The sequence below is a fragment of the Amblyraja radiata genome, chromosome 14, assembly GCF_010909765.2.
Source record: "Amblyraja radiata isolate CabotCenter1 chromosome 14, sAmbRad1.1.pri, whole genome shotgun sequence".
Lineage (NCBI taxonomy): Eukaryota > Metazoa > Chordata > Chondrichthyes > Rajiformes > Rajidae > Amblyraja > Amblyraja radiata.
The window spans coordinates 59,835,631-59,849,845 of NC_045969.1; the positions used below are offsets into that span (position 1 = coordinate 59,835,631).

General features: G+C 41.0%; 1 protein-coding gene across 4 annotated transcripts in view; it reads right to left on the reverse strand.

Moving 5' to 3' along the window:
* Positions 1-14,215, reverse strand: part of vtcn1 (V-set domain containing T cell activation inhibitor 1) — a 390,797-nt gene that overhangs the window by 80,344 nt on the left and 296,238 nt on the right. The window lies entirely within an intron of this gene.

Here is a 14,215-nt window from a genome sequence, read left to right on the forward strand (position 1 = left end):
AAGAGGTGTTGCAATATTAATTCGTAAAGGTATACCCTTTAAACATATATCAACGATAGAAGACATTGAAGGCAGATATATTGTAATAATAGGGGAGTTATACTTAAAAAAGGTGACTCTCCTCAATGTGTATGGACCAAATTTTGATAGCCCTCTGTTTTTTAAGAGAATTCTTAACAATATCCCGGAAGGTACACAACAAAACTTAATAATCGGTGGAGATTTAAATTGCACTTTGGATGCTTGTTTGGATAGATCATCAACTCAAAGAAAACTAAAATCTCGATCAAGTGAATTTTTAAATTCATACATTAGTACTACTAATATTAAGGACGTTTGGAGAATTGAAAATCCATCGGGCCGAGAATATTCATTTTACTCACCAGTACATAAAACTTACTCAAGGATAGACTATTTTTTAGTAGATTCAAAACTTATCCCATTTACCTATAACTCACAATATCATAACATCATAATCTCAGACCACGCTCCATTAACATTTATGATCAAAGTAAACGGAATGGCAGAGACACAGTCACAATGGAGATTTAATCCCCAAATCTTAAAAGATAAGTCATGTAATGAATACCTAGTAAAACAGATTAAATGTTTTTTGAGGCTAACGATAGCCCTGAAATCTCTGCCTCCCTTCTTTGGGAAACATTTAAAGCATTTGTACGAGGAGCATTAATTTCTTCCCAATCATTTTTTAATAAAGAGAATAGGGCCAAACAACAGAAACTGGAAATGGAAATAAAGCAATTAGACACAGAAAGTGCAGCAGCACCATCCACGATAAAACACAATAAAATTGCAGTATTGAAATATAAATTAAACAAGATTTATTCAGACCAAGTTATAAAACTTTATCAACATACAAAACAATTAAATTTTGAATTTGGTGACAAACCACAAAAACTATTAGCGCGTCAACTTTGCAAATTGGACGGGGAAAAAACAATATACAAAATTAGAACAGACAAGGGAGAAACATTAACACTGCCTAAAGATATTAATGATAGATTTCTACAATACTACCAAAAATTGTATTCATCTAAAATATCAGAACAATCAACGGGAATGGAAACATTTTTACAGAATTGTAAGTTTGCGGGTCTAGATCAGAAAGAGAGAGAATTGCTAGGGGCTGAAATTACGATAAAAGACATTGAAGAATCAATAAAGTCCTTAAAAAACGGAAAGTCGGCAGGACCCGATGGTCTAAATTCGGAATTTTATTAAAAAAATTATGATTTGCTTTCCCCACGCCTACAGGCAATGTACAAATACGCATATACTCAACAGAAACTCCCAGAAACTCTAAATGAATCTACAATCATACTTATACCAAAAACGGACAAGGATCTTGAAGACCCAGGTTCATACAGAGCTATTGCCCTCTTAAATACTGATCAGAAAATATTAACTAAGATTCTATCTAATAGATTGAGCTTAGTGATCAGCAAATTAATACATCCCGACCAAACAGGGTTTATCCCCAAACGGTATTCATTTTATAATCTGGGAAGATTATTTAATATTATATACTCCAATAGAATCCCTAACGCAGAGCTAGCAATTATCTCGTTAGATGCTGAAAAAGCATTTGACCAGGTAGAATGGCCATATTTATTTTCGGTGATGGAAACATTTCAACTAGGAGAGAAGTACTGTACATGGGTTAAATTGTTATATTCTAATCCAACAGCTAGAATATTAACAAACAAAATGTTATCAACTAAATTTAATCTCTCTAGAGGCTGTAGACAAGGATGCTCACTATCCCCACTATTATTTGCTCTTGCAATCGAACCCCTAGCAGAAAGCGTTAGAAACCATCCAGGAATATTTGGATACAATACTAGAGACACAAGGAATAAAATCTCCTTATATGCAGATGATATACTAATATATATTACAAAATTAGAAACTAGTATTCCAAACCTATTAAATCTAATAACTCAATTTGGTCAGTTTTCGGGATATAGAATCAATTGGAATAAAAGCGAAATCATGCCAATAACAAAATTCAACTTACATACAATACAACAATCCCCTTTTAAAATAGTTAAAGATAAATTTAAATACTTAGGAATCTATGTAACTAAGACATATACCTCTTTATTTAAACTAAATTTCCCACCCTTACTGAATAAACTACATAAGAATATTCAATACTGGAAAACACTCCCCATTTCTATGCTTGGGAGAATTAATGCTATAAAAATGATTTTTTTTACCGCAACTGCTGTACCTACTTCAATTAATTCCGATATATATCCCAAAAACTTTTTTCAAAAAAGTCGATTCCATTGTTACAAGTTTTGTCTGGGATTATAAGAATCATAGAATAAGTAAAAAACATTTATGTAAATCAAAGATAAATGGAGGTCTGGCTTTGCCAAATTTCTTATTTTATTTTTGGGCAGTCCATATTAAAAACATGAATTTCTGGCTGGAAGAAATGGATCAACAACCAGATTGGCTAATGATGGAAAAGGAAGACTGTCTACCTTTTGAAATTGGACCGATCATATTTGCCCCCACAAAACTGCACAAAAAAACCTATAAAGAAAACCCCATAATACATAGTGGAATACGAATTTGGAAACAAATAAAAAAATATTTAAAATTGAATAATATACCACTCTGCCTTCCCATTGTAAATAACCCTTTATTCAAATCATCCTTTATGGACAAAGGTTTCACACAATGGAAAAATTATGGAATCAAAAATATAGGACATCTTTATGGGAAAGGTACTTTTCTTTCATTTCAAGAGTTACAACAGAATTATGGACTGCACTCAAATAATGTCTTCAGATATCTACAAATTAGAGATTATGTTAAATCTAATACACAAGTCTACAGGAATAGGGAACCAGAAATTCTTGATGAATGTCTGAACAAGCATCCTAATACTGAAAAACTAATAGGTTATATTTATAACACCCTACTAAACAATGGGGTACCACCGACCGAACCATATAGATACAAATGGGAAAATGAAATAGGTCATCCTATCACGAAAGATATGTGGGACGATAGTTTACAACAAATACATCAATGTTCATTAAATGCCAGACATACTTTAATACAATTCAAGGTCTTACATAGACTACACTACTCTAAAATAAAACTAAATAGAATCTTCCCACAAATCTCTCCTATTTGTGATAAATGTCTACATTTAGAGGCTAATTTAACACATACGTTTGCAAACTGTATAAAACTTAAACATTTCTGGACAGAAATTTTTGAAATAACTTCAGAAGTTATTAATACAAAACTGGACCCAGACACAAAATTAATAATACTTGGAATATCAGAACAAAGCTTAACACTCACAACAAACCAAAGAAATTTCCTCAACTACAGTATAATAACCGGAAAAAAATTAATATTAAAATTTTGGAAAGGCCCTACAACCCCCACAATTAAAATGTGGATTACGGAAATGTCGGAGACCCTATACTTAGAAAGAATTAGACTTGTCTTAATGGACAAACAAGATCTTTTCCATAAAATTTGGGCTCCATTCATTAACTATCTGAAGGGATAGATTGGCACAGCACGAGGACCCAGCTGAAACTTGAACTCAGGAATAGATGAAAAGCTATACTTTATAACCTACGAACCTATCTCCATTGATGTATTACAGGTAACCCATTCCACCTCCCTTGTTTTTCTGTTGTGTTTTTTTTTTTGCTTTCTTTTTTATTTGTAACTTTCTACCCTCTCTTTTTCCCTCTTTCTATAAAAACTAAAAACACTAGAAGCAGAAGTAATTGATAATGGAAAATTTTAATAATGTATGACTGATGTATATGAAAAGTTTTTTTACTATAATATGTAACTACATTTTATAATATGTCTACTTCTAATAAATAAATTAAAAAAAAAAGAAAAAAAAAAAAGTTGAATCTGAATCTGATATTCCCTCTCACTCTGCCCTGCCAACTGCTGGGAATTCTAGCCCTTTTCATCGGATAGTTATTAACCACCTTGTAGGTATAAACAAAATATTTAACCGTTACCTAGATTTAGTAAATCTCATGACTATTAAGTATTAAATTAAAATAGATGGCTTAGTATGTTTGTTAGTGTGTTATATAATTATTTTAAGTTTAAATTGTTTTCACAGCTGGGTTGTTCAGGGAGACATTCATCACTCTCCCTGCTCGTCTCCCATGGATCCTCTTCTTTTTCCCACACATTCCATTTCTATCTCAGATAAGTTGGCCATCTTATACAAACATTTTTAAACATTTTTAAAAACACATTATATCTCCCTACCCCCTTATAAATGCATATAAAGGAGTAAATTAAACACACAATATAATAAGCAGGATAAGTAAAGCATAGCCCTGCTAGTAATCAGTTAAAGTCAATGCATTTTCATACAGAGCTATGCCAAATGTTACTTATCTACTTGTCCTTTGCTTGTCGTGTTTTTCAAGTACAGCGAAAAAGTGAGAGGACTGTGATCTGAGATCCCATGATTTTATCTTCTCCTCAAAATCCATAAACCTGACTGTCCTGGCAGACCGATTGTTTCTGCCTGTTGGTGTCCTACCTAACTATTTCCACATACCTCAACTCCCATCCCCCCTGGTTAAATCCCTCCCTACCTATGTTCAAGACACCTCACACGCTCTTCATCTATTCCAGGACTTCTGTTTTCCAGGCCCCCATTCCCTCATCTTCACCATGGATGTCCAGTCACTCTACACCTCCATCCCCCACCAGGAGGGTCTCAAAGCTCTCCGTTTCTTCCTCGACCGGAGAACCAACCAATCCCCGTCTCCTAATATTCTCCTCCGCCTAGCGGAGCTGGTCCTTACTCTCAATAACTTTTTGGTTGACTCCTCCCATTTCCTCCAAATACAAGGCAGAGCTATGGGCATGTGCATGGGGCCTAGCTATGCTTGCCTCTTTGTAGGGCTACGTCGAACAATCCTTGTTCGAGGCGTACCGTGGCCCTATCCCCAAACTCTACCTCCACTACATTGATGACTGCATTGGTTCTACCGCCTGTACCCACACACAACTCACTGCCTTCATCCATTTCACCACTAACCTCCATCCGGCACTCAAATACACCTGGACCATTTCCAACATTTCCCTACCATCTCTTGACCTCACTATCTCCATCGCAGGTGATAGACTACTGACCGACATCAACTATAAACCCACTGACTCCCATGGCTATCTGGACTACACTTCTTCCCACCCTACTTCCTGTAAGGACTCCATCCCCTACTCCCAATTCCTCCGTCTACGCCGCATCTGCTCCCAGGATGAGGTGTTCCACACCAGAGCATCGGAGATGTCCTCATTCTTCAGGGAACGAGGGTTCCCCTCTTCTATCATAGATGGGGCTTTCACCAGGGTCTCTTCTATACCCCATGACTCTGCTCTCACTCCCCATCCCCCCACTCGTAACAAGGGCAGAGTCTCCCTTGTCCGTCACATACATCAAATAATCCTCCGACATTTTCGCCACCTCTAACGGGATCCCATCACTGGCCACACCTTCCCATCTCCTCCCCTGTCTGCTTTCCGCAGAGACCGCTCACTCCGTAACTGCCTGGTCAATTCATCCCGTCCCACCCGAACCACCGCCTCCCTGGGCACTTTCCCTTGCAACCGCAGGAAATGCTACACTTGTCGCTTTACCTCTTAACTCCATTCAAGGACCCAAGCAGTCTTTCCAGGTGCGGCAAAGGTTTACCTGCACCTCCTCCAACCTCATCTATTGCATCCGCTGCTCTAGATGTCAGCTGCTCTAGATCGGTGAGACCAAGCATAGGCTTGGCGATTACTTCGCCGAAATCCTCCACTCGGTTTGCAATAACCAACCTGATCTCTCGGTGGCTCACCAATTCAACTCCCCCTCCCAATCCGAATCTGACCTTTCTGTCCTGGGCCTCCTCTATGGCCAGAGAGAGGACCACCATAAATTGGAAGAGCAGCACCTCATATTTCGCTTGGGCAGTTTACACCCCAGCGGTATGAACATTGACTTCTCTAATTTCAGTCGCTCTCTAATAGTCACTCTTTCTCCTCCCATTCTCAGCTCTCCTTCAGCCCACTGTCTCCACCTCTCCCTTTATTCTTCTCCCCCCCCCCTCCACCCTCACATCAGTCTGAAGAAGGGTTTCGAACCAAAACATTGCCTATTTCCTTCGCTTCATAGATGCTGCCTCACCCGCTGAGTTTATCCATCATTTTTGTCCACCTTTTGTATACCATTTCACGCAGGGTGCAAGGCCACCAAATTCAAGTCCAGTTCCATACCATTTCAAGCAGGGTACAAGGCCACCAAATTCAAATGCAGTTTCATACCATTTCATGCAGGGTGCAAGTGCAGTTTCATACCATTCCAAGCAGGGTGCAAGGCCATCAAATTCAAGTGCAGTTTCATACCATTTCAAGCAGGGTGCAAGGCCAGCAAATTCAAGTGCAGTTTCATACCATTTCAAGCAGGGTGCAAGGCCATCAAATTCAACTACAGTTTCAAACCATTTCAAGCAGGGGCAAGGCCACCAAATTCAAATGGAGTTTCATACCATTTGAAGCAGGGTGCAAGACTACCTAATTCAAATGCAGTTTCGTACCATTTCATGCAGGAAGCAAAGTCACCAAATTCAAATGCAGTTTCATATCATTTTAAGCAGGGTGCAAGGCCACCAATTTCAAATGCAGTTTTATATCATTTCAAGCAGGGTGCAAGACCAACAAATTCAAATGCAGTTTCATACCATTTCATGCAGGGTTCAAGTGCAGTTTCATACCATTTCAAGCAGGGTGCAAGGCCAGCAAATTCAAGTGCAGTTCCATACCATTTCAAGCAGTGTGCAAGGCCACCAAATTCAAATGCAGTTTCATACCATTTCAACCTATTTGAAGAGTTGACAAAATTTAACAAATAGAAACAATTCTCCACACAGGGACATTGATATCTATGATATCCATTTGTTAGATATAAGGGAGAAAGGTTTTCTAAAAAACTAGAAACGCAAGGTTAAAGTTAACTCTGGGGGAAGACAGAGATGGAAGGTTGGCAGAGACATTGATTGATGATTTATTTCAACCACAAGTAACCATTGTATCATGAGGATATGGTAATGTCGTAGTTACTATGCTTTGGTGAAGCAGTTTGGGTTTGCTTAGACTGTTTCTAGATATGCATCGATAAGGCCTTTAATAAACTGCTCCTATGAGCTGTTTTATTTTGTGTCTGTGCCTAACTTCTTACAGAGGCCCGAGAGCTGTTGTAGAGTCGCAGAGGGAGGAATCTGCAACGTTCCATTCGCATTTCAAAACAAGTGGGCTTGAGGAAGCCGCTGATTGGTGGAAGCAGACAAGAGGGAGCAGCTGATTGGCAGTCAGATCCCTGCTGATTTCTCTGTACTTTGTATTGTATTGTATCTATAGGTAAGGGGGGAGTATGAGGGCCAGGGCAGTTTACTGTTCTGGATGTCAGATGTGGGAGGTCAAGGAATCTAATAGCCTTCCAGACGTTCACATCTGCGTCAGGTGCGTTCAGATGGGGCTCCTAAGGGATCGTATTAGGAACCTGGAGCAGCAGCTCGATGACCTCCGTCTGGTCAGGGAGAGCGAGGAAGTCATTGAGAGGAGTTATAGAGAGGTGGTCACTCCAAGACCACAGGAGGCAGGCAAGTGGATCACAGTTAGGAGGACAAGGGGCAGAGGCAGGGACTAGTGAGTACCCCGGTGACGGTACACCTTGAAATTAAGTACTCCTGTTTGAGCACTGTTGGGGGGGACAGCCTACCTGGGGGTTGCAACAGCGGCCGGGCCTCCGGTACAGAGACCGGTCCTGTTGCTCAGAAGGGTAAGGAAAAGAAGAGGAGGGCATTAGTAATAGGGGACTATAGTTAGGAGGTCAGACAGACGATTCTGTGGACGCAGTCGGGAGAACTGGATGGTAGTTTGCCTCCCTGGTGCCAGGGTCTGGGATGTGTCTGAACGTGTCCAAGAAATCCTGAAATGGGAGGGAGAGGAGCCCGAGGTCGTGGTACATATAGGTACCAATGACATAGGTAGAAAAAAGAGAAGAGGTCCTGAAAGAAGAATTTAGGGAGTTAGGTGGAGAGTTAAAGAGAAGGGCCGCAAAGATAACAATCTCGGGAATGCTGCCTGTGCCATGCAACAGTGAGAGTAGGAACGGAGTGAGGTGGAGGATAAATGCGTGGCTGAAGGACTGGTGCAGAGGGCAGGGATTCAAGTTTCTGGATCATTGGGACTGCTTTTGTGGAAGGTGCGACCTGTACAAAAAGGACGGGTTGCACTTGAACCCAAGGGGGACCAATATCCTGGCGGGGAGATTTGCAAAGGCTACTGAGGAGACTTTAAACTAGAACGGTTGGGGGGGAGGGACTCAAACAGGGAAAGCTAGTAGTCAGTGTGTGAGGCAGGAGGCAGAGAAGGGTAGCACTCAGACACAAAATGTAGGGGAGAAAGAAGAAAAAGATAATAAACAGAGAATACAAGGGGGTGGGTTTCTTAAATGTGTATGTTTTAATGCTAGGAGCATTGTAAGAAAGGTGGATGAGCTTAGAGCCTGGATTGACACCTGGAAGTATGATGTTGTGGCGATTAGTGAAACATGGTTGAAGGAGGGCTGTGATTGGAAACTAAATATTCCAGGATTTCGTTGCTTCAGGTGTGATAGAATTGGAGGGGCAAGAGGTGGAGGTGTTGGATTGCTTGTCAGGGAAGATATTACAGCAGTGCTTTGGCAGGATAGATTAGAGGGCTCGTCTAGGTAGGCTATTTGGGTAGAACTGAGAAATGGGAAAGGTGTAGCAACACTTATAGGGGTGTATTATAGACCGCCAAATGGGGAGCGAGAATTGGAAGAGCAAATATGTAAGGAGATTGCAGATATTAGTAGTAAGCACAAGGTAGTGATTGTGGGAGATTTCAATTTTCCACACATAGACTGGGAAACACATTCTGTAAATGGGCTGGATGGTTTGGAGTTTGTAAAATGTGTGCAGGATAGTTTTTTGCAGCAATACATAGAGGTACCTACTAGAGAAGAGGCAGTGCTGGATCTCCTGTTAGGAAATGAGACGGGTCAGGTGGCAGAGGTATGTGTTGGGGAACAGTTCGGGTCCAGTGATCACAATACCATTAGTTTCAATATAATTATGGAGATGGTCAGAACTGGACCTAGGGTTGAGATATTTGATTGGAGAAAGGCTAACTTTGAGGAGATGCGAAAGGATTTAAAAGGAGTGAATTAGGACATTTTGTTTGATGGGAAGGATGTGGAGTAGAAATGGAGTACATTTAAGGATGACATTTTAAGAGTACAGAATCTTTATGTCCCTGTTCGGTTGAAAGGAAATAGTAAAAATTGGAAAGAGCCATGGTTTTCAAGGGAAAGTGGACACTTGGTTCGGAAAAAGAGAGAGATCTATAATAATTATAGGCAGCATGGAATAAATGAGGTGCTTGAGGAGTATAAAGAATGTAAAAAGAATCTTAAGAAAGAAATTAGAAAAGCTAAAAGAAGATATGAGGTTGCTTTGGCAAGTAAGGTGGAAGTAAATCCAAAGGGTTTCTACAGCTATATTAATAGCAAAAGGATAACGAGGGATAAAATTGGTCCATTAGAGAGTCAGAGTGGACAGCTATCTGCAGAGCCAAAAGAGATGGGGGAGATATTGAACAATTTATTTTCTTCGGTATTCACCAAGGAGAAGGATATTGAATTATGTGAGGTAAGGGAAACAAGTACAGTAGCTATGGAAACTATGAAATTCAAAGAAGAGAAGTACTGACACTTTTGAAAAATATAAAAGTGGATAATTCTCCAGGTCCTGACAGGATATTCCCTAGGACATTGAGGGAAGTTAGTGTAGAAATAGCAGGGGCTATGACAGAAATATTTCAATTGTCATTAGAAACGGGAATAGTGCCGGAGGATTGGGGTACTGCGCATGTTGTTCCATTGTTTAAAAAGGGTTCTAAGAGAAAACCTAGCAATTATAGACCTATTAGTTTGACGTCAGTGGTGGGCAAATTAATGGAAAGGATACTTAGAGATAATATCTATAAGCATCTGGATAAACAGGGTCTGATTAGGAAAAGTCAACATGGATTTGTGCCTGGAAGGTCATGTTTGACTAATCTTCTTGAATTTTTTGAAGAGGTTACTCAGGAAATTGATGAGGGTAAAGCAGTGGATGTTGTCTATATGGACTTCAGTAACGCCTTTGACAAGGTTCCTCATGGAAGGTTGGTTAAGAAGATTCAATTGTTGGGTATTAATGGTGGAGTAGCAAGATGGATTTAACAGTGGCTGAATGGGAGATGCCAGAGAGTAATGGTGGATGGCTGTTTGTCAGGTTGGAGGCCGGTGACTAGTGGGGTGCCACAGGGATCTGTGTTGGGTCCACTGTTGTTTGTTATGTACATCAATGATCTGGATGATGGTGTGGTAAATTGGATTAGTAAGTATGCAGATTATACTAAAATAGGTGGTGTTGTGGATAATGAAGTAGATTTTCAAAGTCTACAGAGAGATTTAGGCCATTTGGAAGAGTGGGCTGAAAGATTGCAGATGGAGTTTAATGCTGATAAGTGTGAGGTGCTACATCTTGGCAGGACAAATCAAAATAGGACGTACATGGTAAATGGTAGTGAGTTGAGGAATGCAGTTGAACAGAGGGATCTAGGAATAACTGTGCACAGTTCCCTGAAGGTGGAATCTCATGTTGATAGGCTGGTAAAGAAAGCTTTTGGTATGCTGGCCTTTATAAATCAGAGCATTGAGTATAGAAGTTGGGATGTAATGTTAAAATTGTACAAGGCATTGGTGAGGCCAATTCTGGAGTATGGTGTACAATTTTGGTCGCCTAATTATAGGAATGGAAGTCAACAAAATAGAGAGAGTACAGAGGAGATTTACTAGAATGTTGCCTGGGTTTCAGCAACTAAGTTACAGAGAAAGGTTGAACAAGTTAGGGCTTTATTCTTTGGAGCGCAGAAGGTTAAGGGGGGACTTGATAGAGGTCTTTAAAATGATGAGAGGGATAGACAGATTTGACGTGGATAAGCTTTTCCCATTGAGAGTAGGGAAGATTCAAACAAGAGGACATATAACCATATAACCATATAACAATTACAGCTCGGAAACAGGCCATCTCGGCCCTACAAGTCCGCGCCGAACAATTTTTTTTCCCTTAGTCCCACCTGCCTGCACTCCTACCATAACCCTCCATTCCCTTCTCATCCATATGCCTATCCAATTTATTCTTAAATGATACCAACGAACCTCCCGCCACCACTTCCACTGGAAGCTCATTCCACACCGCTACCACTCTCTGAGTAAAGAAGTCCCCCCTCATGTTATCCCTAAACTTCTGTCCCTTAATTCTGAAGTCATGTCCTCTTGTTTGAATCTTCCCTATTCTCAAAGGGAAAAGCTTGATCACATCAACTCTGTCTATCCCTCTCATCATTTTAAAGACCTCTATCAAGTCCCCCCTTAACCTTCTGCGCTCCAGAGAATAAAGACCTAACTTATTCAACCTATCTCTGTAACTTGGTTGTTGAAACCCAGGCAACATTCTAGTAAATCTCCTCTGTACTCTCTCTATTTTGTTGACATCCTTCCTATAATTGGGCGACCAAAATTGTACACCATACTCCAGATTTGGCCTCACCAATGCCTTGTACAATTTTAACATTACATCCCAGCTTCTATACTCAATGCTCTGATTTATAAAGGCTAGCATACCAAAAGCTTTCTTTACCACCCTATCTATATGAGATTCCATCTTCAAGGAACTATGCACGGTTATTCCCAGATCCCTCTGTTCAACTGTATTCTTCAATTCCCTACCATTTATCATGTACGTCCTATTTTGATTTGTCCTGCCAAGAAGATTAGTCAAACATGACCTTCCAGGCACAAATCCATGTTGACTGTTCCTAATCAGACCCTGTTTATCCAGATGCTTATATATATTATCTCTAAGTATCTTTTCCATTAATTTGCCCACCACTGAAGTCAAACTAACAGGTCTATAATTGCTAGGTTTACTCTTAGAACCCTTTTTAAACAATGGAACAACATGCACAGTACGCCAATCCTCGGGGACTATTCCCGTTTCTAATGACATTTGAAATATTTCTGTCATAGCCCCGGCTATTTCTACACTAACTTCCCTCAATGTCCTAGGGAATATCCTGTCAGGACCTGGAGACTTATCCACTTTTATATTTTTCAAAAGTGTCAGTACTTCTTTTACTTTGAAACTCATAGTATCCATAACTAGGAGGAGGAGCCATCTTGGTGAACGGCTGCTAGCCAGCAGCCGTCCGTTTTAAATCCGTTTTTTTAATAGTTTTTAGTGAGTCCTGTTTTTTGTTTGTAGGGGATATGGTCTTTTTAATGTGGGGGGTAGGTGTAAACTTTATTTCTAGGTCCCTACCTGGTCGGTGTGGCAGCCTTTTCTCCGGGCTGCCCGTTGACCCGTCCTCGTGGCCTACCTGCGGGCTTGGAGCGCCGTTTCCTGGCGGGAACCGCCCAGCACCTCGGCCTCGGCGGCGGCACAGCATTGGAGCGCTGGAGCGGAGTGGAGTGGAGCGGGCGATCCCTTGCCTGGGTCGCCGCGCTGGAGCGACGCGCTGGAGCTCTGGCGAGCTGGACCGCCGAGAGCAACAACTCCGGGCTGCGGGTCTGCGGAGCGGAGAGGCGGCGAGCGGAGAGGCGGCGCCAACTTTATCAACGGGAGCCTGGGAGCGCCAAACCGGCGCGGCCTTGTCGGCTTCGGCAGCCGCGGGCTCCAGCTAGGAAGCGGCCGTTCCAGGTGGCCCAGCCGCCGAGAGGACTCTCCCGACGCCGGGGCAAGACCACCCGGTGAGAACGGCCAGGAACATCGGGCCTCCGTAGAGGCAATTGCGGTGGCCTCAATAGGCCTGACTTTGGGGTGAACATGGGGTGGGGACTGGACATTGTGCCTTCCTCCACAGTGCTATCCACTGTGGGGGGATAATTTTTTTTGTCTAATTGTAGTCTTGTAGGTCTGTGTCCAAGATGGCTGCCGTGAAGAGAGAGTGGACGCTGGCACGATTTGGTTGCCGCTGCTCCCTCTTCACACTGTGTTTTTGATTTTCTGTTTTTGGATTGAATCCTGTTTTTAATTTGTGTCTCTGTGATGTCATTATTACTTGCTATATTCCGATTATATGTTATTCCGATATACTATGTAAGGTATCCTTGAGATGTTTGAAAGGCGCCCATTAAATAAAATTTATTATTATTATTATTATAACTACTCTACTCGTTTCCCTTACCTCACATAATTCAATATCCTTCTCCTTGGTGAATACCGAAGAAAAGAAATTGTGCAATATCTCCCCCATCTCTTTTGGCTCTGCAGATAGCTGCCCACTCTGTTTATCCAATGGACCAATTTTATCCCTCGTTATCCTTTTGCTATTAATATAGCTGTAGAAACCCTTTGGATTTACTTTCACCTTACTTGCCAAAGCAACCTCATATCTTCTTTTAGCTTTTCTAATTTCTTTCTAAAGATTCTTTTTACATTCCTTATACTCCACAAGCACCTCATTTACTTCATGCTGCCTATAATTATTGTAGATCTCCCTCTTTTTCCGAACAAGATGTCCAATTTCCCTTGAAAACCATGGCTCTTTCCAATTTTTACTGTTTCCTTTCAACCGAACAGGAACATAAAGATTCTGTACTCTTAAAATTTCCCCTTTAAATGTCCACCTTCTACATCTTCTACATCTTTCCCATAAAACAAAATGTCCCAGTCCACTCCTTTTAAATCATCTCGCATCTCATCAAAGTTAGCCTTTCTCCAATCAAAAATCTCAACCCTAGGTCCAGTTCTGACCTTCTCCATAATTATATTGAAACTAATGGTATTGTGATCACTGGACCCGAAGTGCTCCCCAACGCATACCTCCGCCACCTGTCCCGTCTCATTTCCTAACAGGAGGTCCAGCACTGCCCTCCTCTAGTAGGTACCTTCTATGTATTGCTGCAAAAAACTATCCTGCACACATTTTACAAACTCCAAACCATCCAGCCCATTTACAGAATGCGTTTCCCAGTCTATGTGTGGAAAGTTGAAATCTCCCACAATCACTACCTTGTGCTTACTACTAATATCTGCAATCTCCTTACATATTTGCTCTT